Genomic DNA, 17,310 nt, shown 5'->3' with positions numbered 1-17,310 from the left:
CACGCCTCTGCTCATCCCCTTTCTGGCTGTCTGCTCTCCCCACCTTGACAAGGTCTTGGGCAAGGTTGCCTGGTCCCCTTTTCCCCACGGTTCCTCCCAGGACAGTCCCTTCCTCCCACCCCCATCCCCCGGCCACTGCCCAGTGCTGTCCACACGGGGCTGCAGTGCTCAGTGTCAGACTATTGTCAGCCCTCTCTCAGCGTGGCCTGCTCCGTTCACGTCCCGTACTGCAGGTGCCGTGGCTTGTTTAACAAGGCCCCAGAAATGTGCCCCCAGCCACACAGGGAATGCTGTGCTGAACCGGCAGGCTGGTACAGCGGGTCATCTGTACCAAGCCCTGTCCCCGTCCCTTCCTGTCTTCCTTGCCTCTGTATTGCTCAGCTTCCTCATCTGCAAAATGGGCACAATAATTCCTTCTCCTTCTTCATCATTTGGAGGAAGGGAGAAGAATGGGGTCAGCCTGGGAAGATGTGAGGAGCTGGAGATCCTGCTGTGCTCAAGGCAGGCAAGCCTGGCTGAGGTATTTGGGTGGTAGGGCCCTGGGATACAACAGGAGGTGAGGGAGGTGGGTCCTGCCAGCACCCTTCCAGCGGCCCTACACCTGTGCCTGAGTCCACAGTGCCCCCTCCTGGCGAGTCATCCCAGAAGCTCCCTGTGGGCAGCACCAGCCCCACCCTTAGGCTTTTCCCTAAGGTGACCACCCGGATTGCCCCGCCTGTGTCCTCAGGGAGCTCAGGCTGAGGGTCAACATGCACCCATGGCTCAGGAAGCCCAGGCTGGTGGCGGGGAGCCAGCGCCTCTGTCTGAGAAGGAAGCTTCCTAGGCCAGTGAATTCACCATTCTTCTCCCATTAAATCACCGAAATCTCTTCAGGAGAGAAAGTCGGCAGTTCGGCAGCGAGTCGGAAATGGTGTGTTCCAAGCCCCGCCGCTAGCCCTTGATTAAGGCTCCCTCCCACCGCCCGCTACCTCCAACCATGGACCCTCTGGGGAGACTTCAGTGGAGGGTGGACGCTGAGAAACAAAGAGGGGCGCCGGTCCCCTACTTGCACTTGGGCTTGACCCCTCATCAGCAGCCTCACCATCCAGACACAGTCCTCCCAGCACTGCAGAGCCCACGGCTGCCCGCCTTCTTACCAGGCCTTATCTCCCCAGCAGCAGCTTCCTTGTCTCAGCATCTCCTTTGCCTGATTCGGTGATGGGTGCTGCCGATTCACGGAGAAGCAAACCCCTCACTGGCCTTCCAGAACAGACATGCCACTGTTTCCCACATCTGCCCCTGCCCCTTCCTTGCCAGCATCTTCCCTGCTTGGTCCTTGAGGGCCTGCTCTGGAGGAAGGCAGCCCTCCATAACATCCCCCAGATTGAGATCCAACGGGCTGTGGCCACCTCTCCCTGGAAATTCTCCCCCACTCCCCACCCTGGGTTCTGCTCACTGTTTTTAAGACTTTTCTCTCAAACTGTGATCTTCCCAGACTGCCTATATAAGGTCAGGATGGCATTCCTCCTACAGGAAGCCTTCCTGCATGATCCCAGCTTCAATTCCCCCACCCCGCTGATGTCAACCTTGTGCACAATCCACTTTGTCCTGGGTACATTTGCTGTTCTATCTGCCCCACAGGTGCTCCAGGCCACAGGAGGAAACACTTATGTCACCTCCTTCCCTGTACCACTGACAAGATCATACATGCTCCTTGAAGCCCACATAAATCAGTGGTTCTCCACCAGGCATGGTTTTGCCCCCAGGAAACATTTGGCAATGTCTGGAGATAATTCTGGTTGTCATGACTAGAGGAGGGTGCCACTGGTGTGTCTGGAGGGTAGAGACCAGGGATCCTGCAAACCAACCTACAACACAGCCCCACGACAGCCCCATGACAGCCCCGTGACAAAGAATTAGCCAGCCTAAAATGTCAATAGTGTTGAGGTTGAGAAACCCTGATTTAAATGAACTCACAGACTAGGTATTAAAAATAGTGGCCACAAAGTGGGTAATGGCTGTAGGGGAAGGGGACAGAGCTGGCATTTCAGAACAGCCTCCCCTCCACGTGGCCTTTTCAGTCCCCTGAGCCTCCCTACTGCTTGGTCAAGCCTTCTGTAAGAGGAGGATGATCTTAGCCAGAGGAGGAGGAGCTGGAGCCTGTCTAGAGGACCCATGGGGAAGTGGGTGCTGTGTGGGGAAACCCTTTGGGAGCAAGGGGTAGCTTGGTCTCAGGTTAGTTATCTATAAAATGGGGATGAGTGTTCTCTTCCAGTCCTAATGATCAGAGGTTCTCAACTGCCTCTGGCTCTGCACAATCCTTCCCTGCAGCAACACCCCCCCCACCCCCATGCTGCCCCGCAAGAGACCTCCCTCAGGGCTGAGGGTGGAGTACCAGCCATCAGCCCCTAAAACAGATGGGGGGGGGGTATTGTGGCTTTAATTGCCCTCCCAGGAAACAGCTGTAAGCACAAGAATGCTTTGATAGGCTTCATCAAAGCTGCTCCATGTCGCCTGGGGACTGCCTGGGTGGGGGGCATGCAGGAGCCTTCAGCTGGGAACAGCTGTGATCCAGGCCCCCATGCAGAGGTGGAGGCTATGAAAGGTGCCCCCGACTTTGGTTGGGGTTAAGAATGTCCCAAGACTGGTTACCCCGAGGCAGGCCTCTCTAGAAGCTCTTCGGGGTCCTTCTCTGCACCCTCCCTGGGTAGGTTTAGGTGACCCATGGCCCTTGGCCTTTGAGGGGTGGCAGCTTTCCTCTCATGAAGAGTTCTTTCACAGGAGCAGCCCGAGAAGGGGCCCCTGAGCAAGTGTCTCCCCAGAGCTCACAGATCCACCTCACAAGGATCCAAACCTGTCAGGAAAAGGCTTGGTCTTTGAGGACAACAAGCAGGAACCAAAACTAACTTGAAACCTCTGCCAGACAGCAGCCCTTCAGGACTTTCCACCATGAAAACGTTGCACTCAGGAGCCCCGCCCAGCGTACACACCGCAGGCCACACACACACCCAGCTGAGTGCGAATCAGGCTCACGGGCTCAAGGCAGACGGGACACAGCCAATTTCAGCTGCACCCTCGGCCCTGCTGTATCTGGGTGCTCATCCTGAGCCCCAGATGTCCCAGGCAGTTCTGCGAAAACTTGTCCCAACTGTGCTTCCACCAGCGGCTGAAAAAACACCCAACGACTGCCCTGAAAGCATTCCCAAAGATTTTTGTTTCTTCCCATCTGGCTAATGCAACCGATTACCCGACGGCTAGGTTCGGGAGAGCTGTCACCCCCAAGGGTGATAGCCATGACGGTGGTGGTGGCAGCCACAGCCTCGATCGCCAGCACTGAGTGCGTGCTAATTATCCCCCAGGGACTGTGTGCTCCGTGCCTTGCTGACACCACCTCATTCAACCCTCAAAGCCACTCATCAGGTAGCTGCTGTTATTATGCCCATTTACAGGTCAGAAGACTGAGGTGCTGAGGAGCAAAAGGAACGTCTGTAGAGACGCCAGTGTCAGAAATGGGGAGAAAGCAGGTAGAAACATGATGGGTTATGGGTCAGTGCCTGGGTGGGCTGTGTCTGCCTTGGGACCCCTTGGGAGGACACCTCCCCCCAAGTGTGGTCCCACCCACACAGCCTGAACCACCTCTTAGCTCTTAGGTTAAACATTACCCTCTGATGTCCTCCGATAGTGTGGAGTGTGTGGTCAGACCAGGGGCCCTGGGGCCTGGGGCCTGGGTTCTGGGCAGAAGGTCCGAGAGGAGGGCTGCAGGCGGAGCTGGGAAATGCTGAGCTGGAAACCCTGGTTCGTTCTTTTTTTTTTTTTTAAGTGTGGGAAGGACTCACCCAATACAAATACAAACGCAGATGTGAAGGTACATAAGCAACTTGATAAGAGTATTGTCACAGGAATTAGGACATTATCATGAGGACAGTTTGGAATTCATAAATGAGGCCTTCTCAGAAGATATCAATGCTAGCCCCAGTTAGACTGATTGTTAAAGCATAAGGCTGAGCTAATCCAGACTATCTACATTCCAGATATTTGACTCTAGAATTAATCTTGAACTCCCTGTGAATCGACGCTTTTATTATTTTTATTTTTCTCCAGTTTGAGTGAGATATAATCGTATTAGCTTCACGCTGTGTTTAAGTTTAAGGTGCACCCAATGATTTGAAATCTGGAGAGATTGCAGAATGGCTATGACAATAGGGCTAGTTGATATTCATTACCTTACATAGCTGCATATTTTTTTTCTTGTGGTAAGAACAATCTCTCCCATGTTTCTATGAGTTCTGGTTTTGTTTTGTTTGTTTTTCTTCAGATTCTACCTATAAGTGAGACCATGCAGTGTTTGTCTTTCTCTGTGTGGCTTTCTCTGCCGGGCCCTAGTTCTGAGAGCTGTGGGCACCTTTGGAGGGAGGTTGGGAAGGAGGAGGGTGTGTCTAAGCCAGAGCCAGGCTTTGTCTTAGATAGGATAAGAGTGCTTAGGGAAAAAAGGCAGGGGTGAGGGAGGGGGAAGCATGAGGAACTTTCTGGAAATCTGTGCCTTTTGCCTTCTTTCTGAACTTCCCTTCTCCTCCCCTCACCCCTCCTCCCACCCAAAACCAGGATCCAATTTCCTCTTTTTCTCAAAATACAACTCAAAACAGATTGAATCTCTGGGGATTGTTCTGAGAAGGAAACCTGTAGAGGCAAGTTGTCTCTGAACTTGCAAGAGAAATATATATATATCTGGAACATCTGAAAATAAAAAGTCCATGTGGTGTGTGAGGCCACTTGAACTTCTGGCTGCCGGCCACCTGTGTCCTCCCTGCAATAGACACCAGCAAGGGCCCCATCTTGGGGTTGGTGGATCTCTCCTGTTCCTACCCCATGGGGACTTTTCAGAAATAACCACAGGGCAACTCTAAATCGGGTGAGGGACCAGCACCCCGTGACCCATGGTGGAGGTTAAGATTGCAGATTCCTGGGCTTCCTTCCAACTGAATACACTGGAATTTTCTAGAAGCCCTGAAGCTGCAGACAACCTGAGCAAGTTCAGTCTGCTAGCCAGTGGCCCCACTCGCTCTGGTGGGTGCTGGGAGCCTCTCTCACACACTGCTTCGGAGACCAGCCTCTGCAATGGAACTATCGAGCTCTCGAGAACTGCCACCTGATGTTCCAGTCATTCTGAAGTGAGGTCACATGTAATGGAATGGGTGTTGTTCGGTGTGTGAAACATGTGACCCCCTCTGGTGCCAGGTGTACTGAGGGCACAGGGCGACTCAGTAGGGCATGCTGGAGTCACCTGACAGGTGGCGTTCCAGCCCATATTTGAGTGCTACAGGAATGATGCTCCCTGAACCCTTTCCTCCCATCACTGATGGCCACAGATGCGAAAGAGATGGTCCCAGAGAAAACCTGGGCCTCTCACCCTCTGGCACATGCTGTCTCCAATCCACCATGGGCCCCCTACCTGTGTCTGTGGGCCTCCCTACTGGGAGTCATCAGGCCAGCATTTCCAAAACTGTTTTCTGGCAACATTAGTATGTCAAGGAATGCAATAAAACATCCTCCCACAAACATACAAAATTAGCAATATTTTCCTATAAAATGCATTTGGAAAAATATGCATGAAAAGTGATGAAACTATGAATGCTTTTAGCATCATATGATGTTGGAAGCATTGACCAGTACAAAATGAGGCTCTCTCTACTCAGAGATGCCAGGAATTCCCTCGGGGCTTGCTTGTCACAATAAGCAGCGCTGGATGGTGAGATCTTTGAGGACAAGAGTCAGGATCGGTGTTCTCTCCTGTGTTGGTAGACTGTGACATTGGGGGACCCCACATGTGACTTGCTCGAGCATGTGACGTGCTTTGGCCCATGTGACATTAGAAGTGTGATGCAAGCATAGATCTGACCAATGCTTGCTTCTCCTCTTGGGGCTTGTTCTCTTGAGCCGAAGGCAATCGCTTAACCAACTGAGCCACCCAGGCGCCCCACTCTTGGAACATTCTTGGGGAAGTTAGCTATCCAGTTGTAAAGAAGTGTGGGTAGACAGATGGATGATGGTAAAGCACTTGGAGAGAGAGCAGCCTCGTGGAGGAGCTGAGGCACCAGACTCTTTAGAGGGTCTTCTTGAACTTTCCAGTTGAGGCCAGCTGAGAAGAACCATCCCACAGAGTCTGGCCCAAATTCCTGACCCATAAAATCATGAGAAATAAATAAACTGTTGCAGTTTTCAGCTACCAAGTTTTGGGGTAGTTTGTTACATGGCAATAGATAACTGAGATGCTTATAGTAGGTGTGTAATAAATGGGTATGGCATGAGGGAATGGCAAACCACAGTGTTGGCTCTGGTGCTAGTCCCTTGCGCTGGTCCTGTACTCTCATGAAACCTCGACCACATGTACCACCTGCTGTGATTCTTGGAATGACTAATTATATGTATCCATTTGACTGGAGGCCATGGGGTCCCCAGATGGTAGGTCAAACATTATTCTGGGTGTTTCTGTAAAGGTATTTTTGAATGAAATCGGTAGACCAGTAAAGTAGATTGTCCTCCATAGTGGGGGGGGGTGGGGACCAGTCAGTGGAAGACTTACATAGAACCGAAGGTTGACCTTCCCCAGAGGAGGAGAGAATTCTCTTGCCTGACAGTTTTGGAAGTGGGGCATTGGCTTTTCCTGCTTCTACGCCAGCTTGCTGGGCCTTCAAACTTGAACGAGGACAGCAGCTCTGCAGGTTCTAGACTTGCTAGTCTCTCTGTAAGTTGATTCCTTATAATATATTTCTTTAGGGGTAGATATAGTTAGATAGATCCTATTGAGTTTGGTTTTTTGTTTTGTTTTGCTTTGTTGTTGCTGTTGTTGTTGTTTTTGAGAAAGTACAATAGCAAGAATAGGTGTTGCTATAACAAGTAGCTAAAAATGTGGACACAGCGTTAGAACTGGGTGATAAGGAAAGGCTGAAAGAGTTTTGAGACCTGTGCTTGAAAAATCCTAATCACCTTGAGGGGACATTTGGCAGGAATATGGACATCAAAGTCCATTCTGATGAGGGCTTAGGAAGGGGAAAAACTGCAGAGAATATAGCATTGTGGTAACTAGCATGTTGATGGAGTATGACTAGTAGAGATGCTTCTGGTAAGATCTCAGGTGGAAATGCCCAAGGTGCTCTTGGACGTAGAAGGAAAGGCAATCCTTGTTATAAAGTAGCAAAGGATTTGGCTGACTTGTGTTCCAGGGTTTTGTGGAAGGCAGATCTTGTGAGTGTCACCCTTGGATAGTTAGCAGAGCATTTTTTTTCTAAGCAAAGTGTTAGAAGGGCGGCCTGGTCCCTCCTTACCACTGATAGTAAAATGTGAGAGATGGGGATGGGGGGCGAGAGGGAGGAATTGAAAGAATATTTTCAGCAAAAGGAAACCAGAACTTGAAGATTTGGAAAATCCTCAGCCTATCCATATTGCAAAACATGAGAAAGTGTGTTCTGGTTACACCAAAGATTTGGCTGGATGATCATTCTATAAAGATGACCCACGAATTAATCAGCCGCCTCTGCTGAAGCCAGGAATAGGATTGGGACTATGGCAGCAAGGCACAGCCTGTGGGGACAGAAGGGGCCAGAGGAAATGGAATGAAAGAAGCCACTCAGATTTCTGGATCTACAGGTCAGGGCATTAGAGGATCCAATCTCGAACATGGTTGTCCTTCCAGAAGAGGGAAAAGTGACCATGAAAGCTATTCAGAGATCATAAGAGCTGTCACTCCTACCATAGGTCCAGGGGATGCCACTATTTCTTGGCTTCAGGGTGAGGGGCCCTCCTCAGAGTGAGGGGGCCAGGAGGCCCGCCCAGAGCGGAGGGGGCAGGGTCACTGCTGAGGGCCACAGAGGAAATGCTGCTGCCCCAGGGGGCACAGAGGGCAGAGCACTAAACTAAACAAGTTTGACCTGGAGCCTTAAGATCAAATAGAATTTGCCTTGTGGTTTCGGACTTGCTTGGTACCCTTCCTTCTTCTCAATTCTCCCTTTTGGGTGGGAATGTCTGTCTTTTTCCTGTCCTGCCATTGTGATCCAGAAGCACGGAACATGTCTGGTCTCACAGGTTCGAAGCTAGAGAGGAATTCTGCTTTGGGATGAATCATACCTCCAGCCTCACCCAACCCTGATTTAGACGACGTTTAGGGAGACTTCTGACTTGATGATGGATGGGTTGACTTTGGGGCTGTTGAATGGGGTGACTGTATTTTTTTTTTAAAGATTTTACTTATTTTTTATTTGTCAGAGAGAGAGCACAAGCAGGGGGAGCAGCAGGCAGAGGGAGAAGCAAACTCCCTGCTGAGCAGGAAGCCCGATGCTGGACTTGATCCCTGGACCCTGGGATCATGACCTGAGCCGAAGGCAGACACCTAACAACTGAGCCACCCAGGCATCGCAGAGTGAATGTATTTTGCACGGGAGAACGATGTGAATTTGGGGAGCAAGATGGCAGAATGTTAGGAACTGAATTGTGTCCCCCTAAATTGAAGACTTAACTGACCATGGGACTGTATTTGAGATGGGGCCTTGAAGGAGTAAATATTAAACGGGGTCACAAGGGTGGGCCTTCTCTAACAGTACTGGTGTCTTTTTTTTTTTTTTTAAAGAGTATTTATTTATTTATTTCACAGAGAGAGACACAGCAAGAGAGAGGGAACACAAGCAAACGGAGTGGGAGAGGGAGAAGCAGGCTTTCCGCTGAGCAGGGAGCTGGAAGTGGGATTGGATCCCAGAATCCTGGGATCATGACTTGAGCAGAAGGCAGATGCCTAACAACTCAACTACCTGGATGCCCCTCCTGGTGTCTTTATAAGAAAGGACAACAGATTTCTCCCTCTCTCTCCTTGGGTGCACACAGAGAAGGCTACATGAGGGCGCAGCAAGAATGTGCGTTTGCAAGCTGAGGAGACAGGTCTCACTGGAAGCCACGTCTGCCAGCACCTTAACTTGGGTCTTCCAGCCTCTAGAATGATGACAGAATACATTCCTGTTGGTTAAGCCACCCAGTCTGCGGTCTCTTGCCATGGTGGCCTGAGCAGACGAATACAATTCCTCACAACGTTGGTGAGCGAGGAGCCAGGCGCACTTGGATTTCAAGTTCCACTTTCAAGGATTGCCTCACTCAGCCAATGTAGAAGTTCTGCTATGGGTCAGACATGGTGCAGGCACTGGTTTCAATGGTGAGCAAAATGGTCGCCGTTCCTGTCCTCACAGAGCTTCAAGTCATGGAAAGGAGATGCATGTTCACCAAATAACAGCTCAAGTAGACAGAGATTAGTAACGGTGTTGAGGGATGTAAGGGGTGTTACCTTGTCACAGAGGTCAGGGACAAGTTTTCAAAGAAGTGACACTGGACCTGAGACATGAAGGGTGATCAAGGCTACACTAGGTGAAGCGGGGAAGGAAAAGTATCGCACACAGAAGGAACAGCATATACAAAGGCCGCTCCCACCAAGGAGGGAGTTGGTGAGCGTTCACGGACCAAGGAGAATTCTGCCCTGACTGGAATGGAGAGGAGACGGGTGGGCAGATGGCATTCAAGATGAGGCTGGCTCTTGCTGGCTGGACCACAGCAAGGTTTTGTCACAGGAGCAGTAGGAAGCCACTGATCTCTCTTAACCTGGGATTTGGCATGGTCAGATGTGCATTTCTAGAAGATGCTCTTGGAGGGTGAGACCACTGAGGGGGTTAACGCAGAAGTCCCAGAGAGGTGTGCAGAGGTCTTGGACCAGACTGGTGGCTACAGACATGGAAGGAAGGGCTGGATCGGGCAGCTGTCTGGGGAGGCGAGGGGTAAAGTAACTGGGCTTTGGGAGATGCAGGCAAACAAGGAGTCAGCCATAACCTGAGTTCTCGGATTTGAGCTCCTGGGTGGGTGGTGGTGCCACTCACAAGGGAGAGAAGATGGGGAGGACCAAGTCAGGAGTGGAGGCAACTACTTACCTAATTGGGTGAACTTAAGCAGGTTACTTTGAAACCTCTGTGTGCCTCAGTTTCCCTACCTCAGTACTAAACTAGAGGTAATGTACGTAGAGACCCGCTCAGCGTAGCTGCTCCTGTAGGTCGGGGCTTCCCGCCTTTTCCTCTGTGAGGTGGCCTGGCCAGAGGCTACTGCTCCCATTTTAAGGATGGGGAAACTGAATCTCGGTAAAGCTGGAGTCTCGCCCAAAGTCACACGCTGTTGGATTCAGGCTTCCAGAAAGGTCATGGGAAGAGCCTTCCTGCATTGCCAGGCTGCTTTCCACAGCAGCACGCAGATCTCCGGAGCAGAGAGCGTTCACTCATCAGCGGCTGTCATCCCTGGAAGCCTGGGATGGGGCAGGAAGAGAGGAGAAAGTTCAGGTGGGAAAAGGGGGGGTGGGGGAAAGGGGGGTGAGGGAGCGCTGGCCTGAGGGCAGGCCCACCGTCCCTAGAGAGACAGGCCATTAAACACTAAATTCATGGAGGAGCCAAACTCCAACACGCAGGCTTGTCACAAGGTTTATTTATTTTTTTTTTTTAAAGATTTTATTTATTTGAGAGAGAGACAGTGAGAGAGAACATGAGCGAGGAGAAGGTCAGAGAGCGAAGCAGACTCCCCATGGAGCTGGGAGCCCAATGCGGGACCCGATCCCGGGACTCCGGGATCATGACCTGAGCCGAAGGCAGTCGTCCAACCAACTGAGCCACCCAGGCGTCCCACAAGGTTTAGTCTTTACTCACATGAAGTCCAAGGTGGGTACTCTGACTGGCAGGCAGCCTGCCTCTAAGGGGAGATCCAGGCACTCCAGCTCCTTCTGTCCCCAGGACTCCACCATCTCCTAGGCCACGTGATCGCGGCAGCAGGGGAAAGGGAGGTAGACGAGGCACGTGTGTTTCTTAATGTCCTCAGCCCACAGGAGAGACGCATGGCTTCAGCTCACACTCCGTTGGCCACCCTTGATGACGAAGGAGGTGGAAGTGTATTCCAGCTCGGTGCCCAGGAAGAGGAGGACATGAGTTTGGTGACCAGTTACCCAGGCCTGCTACAGTAGGTCAGGGCTAAGCTCAGTCAAGGGGGCAGGGTGCACCCAGGCTCTGCTGGAATTTCCCACGCCCCCATACAGGAGAGGACCAGCTCCAGGTAAGTAAGTTGAAGGAAGCAGGATTGATTCCAGGGTACTGGCTGACATTAGCAAGGTTAAGGGCTATGAAAACTGTCTCTAGCCGAGGCCAATGGGAAACCTGTCCTGAAGGCCTCAGGAGAGCAGGCTGTGAGGAGTCTGTGAGAGAAACCACCTGGACTGCACCTACCACAGCATTTGTGGGCTGGCAGAGAAAGGAACCTTGTGAACTGTAACTGGGCGGCCTTGATGAGAGGGAAGCCTCCCTGAGAAGGGACATTTGGACAGAGACACAAAGATGCTGAATCATAAGGACACCTGTCCGAGGGCAATGGGAGCAGCAAGTCCCAAACCCCTGTGGTAGGAGCAGGCCTGCAGTGCTGAGGACCCCGCTGCAATAATCTGGGCTAATCGAGAGACAAAGGTGGTGACAGTGAGTGGGGGCAGGGGGAGAAGTGGTTAGATTCTTGATCTATTTTGTATGCTTATCCCTCCTTACCTCACTTCCTTCCTTTTTTCAGTTTTCTCATGAAGACACACTGAGGTGTTTCCACATCCGTGCCCTCTTCTAGACTGTACACCCTTTGAGGGTAAGGCCTGGGCTTCTCTCCCTACTCTCACACCTGGCCCGGAGAGGGCCCAGTGCCAGCGCCCAGCAAACAAGCCTGTGGAGAGACAGCACGTCCTCCTGAGTCATCAGATTTCACGGGGCTGAGCCGAAGCCCTGCTTGTCAGCATGTTGCTCACTGATGGGAAAAGCTTTCCTGTGGTCTAGACACTCCTGACTCCAGTCTAAAGAGACCTTCTAAAGAAGGTCAGTGTGACCAGTGGAAGGAGATGGGGCTTTCCCTCCCTGAGCTCACAGACCTACCTGCTGGGAAGACAGCTTCACGGTTCTATTTTTTCCTGGATGTTCCCACCTGCTGACTTCCCCGGATGTGACAGGATACATAGAGAGCTGTGTCCAGCAGGGATCCCGGGCCCCAAGCAGCCTGGTCCTGGGCTCCCACACTGCTGGGCTCTGCACTGCTCGCTCACTGGCTTGTGGGTGGGATCCCCAGTGGCTTTGCGGGGCGGGGCGTGGTGGTGGTGCCTTGAGCTTGGTTGTGGCAGGCTTTGTTTAATCTGGGCCCTTCCCTGCAACACCTCTGCCTCCCCCGCCCCCGACTTGTACAGGAACTTGGGTACAGCTGATGTTTACAACCCAGCAGCCCTTGGACTTGAGAGGGCTTTGAGAAGCCCTACAGCCTTAAATTCAGCACGTTGCTGTAGGCTTCTGGCTTTCTCCAAAATCGCATTCTGAGAGTCATGGGTTTCCTGTGTTCTCGTGCCACAAATTAATCGCCATTTCACTTTTCCCACAGGTTTCATCCCTCATCCTGTGTGGCAGGGGCTCACGGTGTCGTGGTTACAAAACCCGTGAGCTCTGGAACCGGACAGACCTGAGTGGGCATCAGAGCTTCCATTCTTCCTTGAGAAGCTCTCTGGGCTTCAGTTTTTTCGTCTGTAAAATGAGCACAGTCATAGTATCTCCCCAGGAGCTCAGCTGTGACGATGAACTGGGGTATGACTTCGTGCCTGGACCCACGATCATGCAAAGCTATCCTTGTCCTTAATCATAACTCCCAGCGAGGCAGGGCTCAGGGCTGGTGCGCATCCCTGCGGCCTCCGAATCCTGCCCCTCTTTCCACCAGCCTCTTAGTCCAGTTCCACGTCGGGCCAGAGCAAAATGGGAAAGCTGTGCGTGTTCCGGGCCTCTGGGGGAGTCTTCGAGTGGCTGAATCTGTGAATGATGCTTCTGCAGGTGCCAGGACCCGACAGCCCCATCCTCGCCCAGCGCCAGAGTCTGCCTGCCAGACCCTTGTCAGCGGTTACAACCAGCAGCTGCCTCCCGCTGCCCGAGTTTTATCAAAAGCTCAGTTGAGAGAAATAAAGTTCATGGGGGTTATTTAAAGGCCATGCATTCCATCCATTCTTCCAGATGAGACTTATCCCTGAATCGAGTCGGGCTCTCATGAAGCTGAGTTGCTCTTGGACCACATGATTCAGCTGCCACAAAATCTTTATTATGTCCCTCCCTTATGATGGGGCTTTGTGGAAAAATGGCTGGAGGAGGCAGGCTGCCGCGTTTATTTTGGGATGCTGCTGCTGCTAGTTCCTGCTGCCCCAGTCAGTGCTCTTTGTAAGACCTAGAGGGAAATATATTTTAGGTTCTAGTTCCTGGCAAAGCTCCATATCCTCAGAGCAATCGGTGGGCTTCTGACCTCTGGGCAAGGGGACTTGGGAAACTGACCCCCATTCTCATTTTACTTGGGCTGCCTGGAAGCTCGGATGCGGGGTTCAACTAGAAGAACCCTCAGGGATCTCTTGACCTGTGACGCAAGGGAGATGACTTCTATCCAGACACTGATTTCTAACAGATGGGATTGTTAGGAGTTATTATGATTATTTTGTATGTATCTCGTTCGTTGCTTCGGGCTCTAGTGGGACCAGAGTGGGACCGGAGTTCCTGGAAAGCAACACATGGAGAGCTGGCTGGGGTGGGTGGGAGAAGCACCGGGGAGGAGGACACAAAGGTCTGAAAATGGCACAAGGCTTGGCGGCGGCGGAGGGCAGGGGGAAAGTGGTTTCTAGGCCGCTGTGGAGGTGAGGGAGGTCTGGTCTTCCTGAACCAGAGGGTGCGAATAGGGATTTTTCCATGAATTTGAGAAGAGAACTTGCTCAATTTAAAGTTCTCCCTGAAGCCCCCTCTGGCTTTCTGGGTATTTCTGTGATGTTGCGAAACACTGAAACTTGCACTGTCTCCTTTCTCTTCCTCTTCCCTCCCTACCCGAGGCCCTCCCACCGCCTTTTCCCGTTCCCTTCCTTGCCCCCTCCAGTGACCACGGCCCTCGGTCCCTCCCCGGGTTCTACTGTGGCTGTGCTGCTGGAGCAAACAGAGGAGGTGAGGACTTTGGACGCCCCGTAGGAAAGCCAACACTAACTGAACGCTCTACTCTGAGCCACACAGTTAGGAACCCACGTGACCGTCATTTATCTGATTTATGTTCGGGGGTCCTGTGCCGCAGCAGCTGGTGGCACATTTCCCGTGCTGTCCCGGCCAGACCCCCTCACCTAACCTGTTTGCGTGTCTGTCTGGGACAGGCTTCTCAGCTCCCGTGCTATCGATGTGAGGGGGAGGGGCTGAAACTCCTTTGCTGTGGGGCCTGTCCTGTGCCTTGTAGGGTAGCTGGCAGCATGCTTGGCTTCTGCCCGCTGGATGCCAGGAGCAGCCCCACAGTCAAAAAGGTCTCCAGACGTTGCCAAATGTCCCCTAGTAGAGATGGCAGGGCACTGTCCCCGGGCTGGGAATGGCCATCCCTTCCGCCATTCCTCACTGACATCCGTCCCGGACAGAAACCTCTCTGGCGTCCCAACTCCATATCCAGTTTGTGCTTCTTCTTGCCGCTCTGTTCACTGCCTGCTCACCTTCTGGGCCCTCTTTTCACTTGGGGTCGCCATCTGCTTCTGACTAGCAGAGGGCAGTCCTTGCACATTCCAGGTGTCAGTGCCATGTTGGTTTCGACTTCTGCGGCCTTCTCCCTTTTTGTCAGCTGTCACTGTGCAACTGAGGACTCGCAGGCCCAGAGTGTAGGATGCTAGTGTGTGGCAGAGGACCCAGGACACTAGCCCAGTCCTCTGGCCCTGGACCCCAGGCCGTTGAACCCCTCTCCCCCCATCCTGCCTCCAGCCATATCCTTTCTTTCCGAATATGCCTCTGCCTCTTCCTGAATGTGCCTGCAGATCAGGCACAGAAGCCCAGCGAGGGCAGGGAGGTGGCTTGCTGGAGGTCACATGGCGCCACCTGGACCCCTTTGATGGGATGCCAGGTGTCTTGGATGTTGGATTGGCCTTTATTCGGGTCTAGAAATGGCCAAGTGATGTTGCTTAAATGTCTGACACGAGCCACCGGCTCTGGTGAGTGGAGGAGGTACAGCGAGGGCTCTTTGCTAGCTCTGCCCGTGGAGAGGACTGGCGGGGCTCACAGACTTGGAAGGGGCAAATTTCTGGCTGTGCACTTACCGTCCTGGGTCTCTATGGGCTGTGATACCCTCCGTGCCTTGAGTGCTGGAGGAAGAGCCCATTTTACCAGGCCCCCTCCGATGATTGATGAAGGGGGGACAGAGGGCACGGTGGAGGGGCTTTGTTCCCTAAATGCCATTCACATGACTCTCTGACCTCAGGGCTCTTCCCCTTTCTCTTGTCTTTCTCCTTCACTGCATTCGGCTCTGCTACAGTTTCCCTTCTCTGTTTTTCTTTTCTCAATTCACACAAAGCCCTCAGAGGGCTGGAGCAGCACCCCCGAGGCCCCCTGCCTCTGACTGAGGTTGGTTTCTAGTTCCTGGACTGCGGTCCTGGGCACCGTGTGCCCTGGAGTGCATGTGGAGGCCTCGGGGGACCTGGAAGGGAGCAGGAAGGTGCTTCTGGCTTAGAGCTTCATCTTCAGTTTCTAGAAGACTTGTCTGCAATGGTTCTAAACTGACTGCTGGGTCAGAATCACCTGGGTAACTTTCCAAACAGTCGAATAACCAGGATCCGACCTGAGATTCTGATCTCCTTGTTCTGGAGCGAGGCCTGGTGACTGATAGGATGTGAAATCTCCCCATATGATTCTGATGAGTGACCAGGAGTGAAAGCCACTGTTTTAGTGAGGGTTGAGTGCCAGAGAGAGAGCACGGGATGGAGTTTAGGAGATCTGGGTCACAGTCAGACAGCCCTCAGCCAGCCTTGTGTCCCTGGGCAAAGTTCCTTCTCTCTCGGGCAGGAGTACCCCAAGGAGAGATGATAGATCTATGGCATTTTAGACTCGGAAGGGGCCCAGAAAACCATCCAATGCATCCTTTCATTCTAGAAACCTGAAGCCTCTGTGTGTGGACATGTGGGGGCAGTGTGTAAGTGGACGTCCAGGGGTCCCACGGGGCTCTGCCAGGTCAGGTCTGCAGGCAAGGATTGGGCTGTCTCCTCCCACTGACTACACTCCGCAGGGCCTCTCAGGAAGTTCTCTCTAGATTAGACCTTCGGGGAGATTGTGTCCCTGAGAGCGTGTACCAGTGGGTCTCCCCACTGTTTACTGGGGGAGGAGGCTAGCCTTCCAGAGCCTGGGTGGGGGAAGCAATGGTTAGAGCCAAAGAGTGTTGCTCTCAGCCTCGATTTGCAAGAGAACTTTTGCAGAGCTGCTGACTTTTTGCAGCTGTTTTGCAGGGCCCATGGACTGAAAGGGGAAGTTTGGCTGCATTTAGAAAGTTGTCCACAAAGAGGAATGGCGGGGGTGGGGGGTGAGGAGGGTGGCTGCGTTGCAGAGCGGGAGGAGGAAGGTGGGTGATCTGGGAGAGATGCCAGCAAGGGCCTGAAGACAAGGGTTTGATTTGGGCCCACATGGTGTCACTTTGGAAGCTTTTGGGGTTGGGGGAGTAGTTGGGGGTAAAGCGAAGGAGACAGAAAAAGGAAAGAAAAGAACAGAAAAGGAGGGGGCGGGGAGAATGAGTTCCCAGCTTGGGAGTCTGGCTCTTTCTTAGATTGGAAGCAAACACTGAGTGTGCTGGGAGCATGGCCAGCCCTGCCCCCAAGGCCCAGTGAATGGTTTCCTCTAAAGGGGTACAGGGAGATGGTGAGAAGTGCAGAGACAGAGAGAGAAGCTTTGTCAAGATGGCTCAGCCCCACAGTGGGGGATGCTCCCCGCTCCCCCCAAGGTGCGTAGAGATCTCTGGGCAGCTTGAGTCCTTCTGTCCCTGAGGCCAGGAATGCATCTGACCCCTCCCTGGACTGACAGGCCCCATGGCAGCAGCAGGAACAATACTGCACAAGGCTCCCAGCCCCGGGCTTGGACTCCTGGAAGAGTTCCAGGGCCTTGGCTTTCTGTTCCTGCTAGTAGTCCCACTATCCAGTAACGAGTGTCCCAACCCCAGATACCAGGAAGAAAACCAGAGCTCCCGATGACCATTCTGGTCACACTCCCCCTGTCCCCACCAAGCCCGCTGTTCCCTCTCAATCTCTGGCACCCTCAGGATGCCACACTCTGCTGTCCCCACACTAAGCCTTGTCCATGTGTGTATGTGAAGCTGCAGCGAGGGGGTGGGGGTTGGGGGGCTCCGACTTTGGTCCAGAGTTCTCTTACAGAAGGTCCTGCCCCCACAGGAAATTTGCCGAACAAAGCTTCTTGTCCCAAGTGACTCTAACTGATGGGACCATGAGAAGAG

General features: G+C 52.7%; 1 long non-coding RNA gene across 1 annotated transcript; it reads right to left on the bottom strand.

Annotated features, from left to right (window-relative positions):
- Positions 1–8,716: 8,716 nt before the first annotated feature.
- Positions 8,717–12,093, bottom strand: LOC122915661. The gene is made up of 3 exons (XR_006386074.1): positions 11,946–12,093; positions 10,695–11,739; positions 8,717–10,300 (listed from the first exon to the last, which is right to left on the bottom strand). It is a non-coding gene; the product is annotated as an uncharacterized LOC122915661 (long non-coding RNA).
- Positions 12,094–17,310: the final 5,217 nt, after the last annotated feature.

The sequence above is a fragment of the Neovison vison genome, chromosome 8, assembly GCF_020171115.1.
Source record: "Neovison vison isolate M4711 chromosome 8, ASM_NN_V1, whole genome shotgun sequence".
NCBI lineage: Eukaryota > Metazoa > Chordata > Mammalia > Carnivora > Mustelidae > Neogale > Neogale vison.
Note: the sequence above shows the minus strand (reverse complement) of the source record. Positions and strands in the feature narration are given on the sequence as shown.